Source organism: Pleurodeles waltl, chromosome 4_2 (genome assembly GCF_031143425.1).
Source record: "Pleurodeles waltl isolate 20211129_DDA chromosome 4_2, aPleWal1.hap1.20221129, whole genome shotgun sequence".
In the NCBI taxonomy this organism is placed as follows: Eukaryota; Metazoa; Chordata; class Amphibia; order Caudata; family Salamandridae; genus Pleurodeles; species Pleurodeles waltl.
The window spans coordinates 1,058,991,007-1,058,994,605 of NC_090443.1; positions in this window are offsets into that span (position 1 = coordinate 1,058,991,007).

Here is a 3,599-nt window from a genome sequence, read left to right on the forward strand (position 1 = left end):
AGTTTTAGGCTTGGCAAGTACTTTTAAATGCCAAGTTGAGGTGACAGTGAAACTGCACACACAGGCCTTGCAATGGCAGGCCTGAGACAAGGTTAAGGGGCTACTTAAGTGGGCCGGCCCACTAGCACCATGTAATCTACAGGCCCTAAGCACATACAGTGCACATTACTAGGGACTTATAAGTAAATTAAATAGTCCAATTGGGTATGATCAAATGTTACCATGTTTAAAGGGAGAAAGCATATGCACTTTAGCACTGGTTGGCAGTGGTAAAGTGCGCAGAGTTGTCATGACCACACAAACTTGCCAAGTCAAATCAAAGAAGTGCATGAGAAAAGCAAAGAGATATCCTCAGTGGAGACAGCAAAGCCCAAACTGGAAGAAGGTTTGCAGAGTAATCTTGCGCTTATTTCAAAGGAAGAATCAAGAAGAGAAGATCCAAGATGGCCGCTGTGAGTCCTGAAGGTTAGTTACAGTTCTAGTCTTGCAATTGGTTGATGCTAGGTTACGAGCTCTCCAGCTGGAAGCCTTGCACTTCAACTGAGGTCTGACAGGAATCAGCTGTGTGGAGAGAGAGCGCGCTTCAGAGCAGAAACTCCTGTGAGGTAAAATTACATTTGAAGATTATATTACAGAAAACGGATAAATATTGTCAAGGTTTATTCGAAGAGTTTGATAGTAGACCGTTCCCGTGGAAGTCGGCAAGGCTACAGAGTTAATGTATGAATTAACCTTATGTTTACAAGGTTCTTGTTTAAGATATTAAAGTCAAAGAAAAAACGAACTTTAAAAGAGCAAGTATCTACAAATGTCAAGGTTATAAACGTAGGCCAAGTTTAAAGGAGAAACGAACTGTTAACAAATAAGCATTTACAAATTCAATGGTAATAAACCAAAATAGAGTTTAAAAGAGAAACAAACTTAAATAAACAAGCATTTACAACTACAAGTTATCGACAGATGTCGAAGTAAGGAAGGAGAAACTAACTGTAATAAACAAGCATTTACAAATACAAGTTATCAACAAATGGTGAAGTAAGAAAGGAGAAACGAACTTTAATAAACAAGCATTTACAAATACAAGTATTGACAGAAGTCACAATAAGACAGGAGAAATTAAATAACATCAGCTGATTTGAAGAACGCATTATCACCAACTATATATATATATATAGCAACATAAAACCAATCTCTAACAAAGGTTGAGAAGTTCTTCCAGAATCAGTAATAAGCATTTTTGTAAGAAGAGCTATAATTTATAGAGAGAAGCAAGGCTATAGAGAACTCAGGGTGAGTGAAGAAATAATAGAATTAAAGAGAATTAAGTGTTGAGAATAGAAAGTGAAAAACTGATGTTGTATGTCCCTAGTAATTGCGACTGTGACTCTTGCAGGTGCTGTATCCAATCTTAGATGTGAAGAGGCAGACTGAGTACTGGCGTTCATCATCTCTGTGGCAGTCTCTCTACCATTCCATTCCCCTTTCCCCCTCCGGGGTACTCAGCACGAAGGATTAATATTCGTTGTGAGTAACTCGGGTCGGGACTGAGGAGTTATCTTCTGCTTCTGAGGAAATCGAATTGAAGTATCCTGACAAGAGTCTAGAAACCAGCAAAAATGAGGTCAGAAAAAGAGAAGGAGGAAGGCAAAGAAGTCTGGGGATAACCCTACAGACGGGCCATTTCCAACACCCATGGTGGCAGCAGCAGTATTCCTGATAGCAATCCTGTTAATGAGCAAGCTTCCAGGAATCTGCACAAGATAGTCCCCCCTTACAAGGAGGGGGATGACATTAATAAGTGGTTTGCTGCACTTAAGAGGGCCTGTATGATACAGTTGGTCCCTCAAAGGCAGTGGGCTGCTATTTTGTGGCTATCTTTCACTGGAAAGGGTAGGGATAGGCTCCTTACTGTTAGAGAAAGTGAAGCCAATAACTACAAAGTTTTGAAAGATACACTCTTGGATGGATTTGGCTTAACCACTGAACAATACATGATTAAGTTCAGAGACACCGGAAAAGAGTCTTCTCAACACTGGATAGACTTTGTAAACTGTTCAGTGAAGGCCATGGAGGGTTGGTTGCATGGCAGTAAGGTGACTGACTATGAAAGCCTGTATAATCTGATCCTGAGAGAGCATATTCTTAACAATTGCGTGTCTGATTTGTTGCACCAGTACTTGGTAGCCTCAGATCTGACGTCTCCCCAAGAATTGGCAAAGAAGGCAGACAAATGGGTCAGAACAAGAGTGAACAGAAAAGTTCATACAGGGGGTGACAATGATGGCAAGAAGTAGGATGGTACGTCTTCTGACAAGGGTGGGGACAAAGATAAAAAACATTCTGAGTCTTCATCGGGCCCACAAAAATCCTCTGGGGGTGGTGGGTCCAAATCCTCTTCTAACAATCAGAAAAGGCCTTGGTGTTATATATGTAAAGGAAAAGGCCATTGGGCAAGTGATTTCACTTGTCCAAAGACAAACACCAAACCTCCCACCACCACAACCCCAACTGCAACCTCTAGTGCCCCTAGTAATGACAGTGGTGGTGGGAAATCTACTACAAATAGCCAATCAAAGCGTGTAGCTGGGCTCACCATTGGTAATGTAGTTGGGGTTGGTCTTGTTAGGGAGACCACAGAGGTTACTTTAGTCTCTGATGGTGGTATTGACTTTGCCTCCTTGGTTGCTTGCCCCCTTAATATGGGTAAGTACAAGCAACGTCCCCTAATAAATGGTGTTGAGGTTGAGGCCTACAGGGACACAGGACCCATTGTAGCTATGGTGATAGAGAAACTGGTTCATCCTGATCAATACCTACTTGGTCAGCAGTACCAAGTGACTGATGCTCATAACAACACTCTTAGCTACCCCATGGCTGTTGTGAATCTCAACTGGGGGGTTGGGGGGGTTTGATGGTCCAAAGAATTTTGTTGTAGTCACTGAATTACCTGTAGATTGCTTACTAGGCAATGATTTGCAGAGGGTCATCATGAGGGCCTGAGTGTTTTCTTTCATGTGTGTGTGTACTAAGTGAGACTACAGTGATATTGCATGAGCTTTGAATGTCTCCTAGAGAAGCCTTGGCTGTGCGTTCACAGCTACCTCTAGAGAGCCTGGCGTCTAGATACTGACTACATACACTAATAAGGGATAAGTGACCCCCAGGGTTAATGTGGCGGTATTACCACCAAGAGGCTGGCGGTACATACCTCCACATTATGAGCCAACTTGCCACTTCTCCGCTCATGGCGGTATGAGCCACCGGGCCGGAGATGTCTGTCTCCAACCTGGCAGCTGACATAGTACCGCCCATGGCGTTAGGCCCTACCGGTGACAGGGAATTCCTTCCCTGACACTGGTAGGCAGATCCCCACCCCCCCAACACTCACCTGATGCCCCCCCATCATAACTCATCCCCCCCTATCCCCCTGCTACACATACTATCCCCCCACTCGCGATACACAAACTAACCCCCACTCTCCTCCATCACGCACACCCCCACCCCTCCGATACAATCACACCCCCACCCTCTACACGCACACACCCGCAGACTCACACACACCACACAATTGACCCCACCCCCAGAGCCCCACACGCACA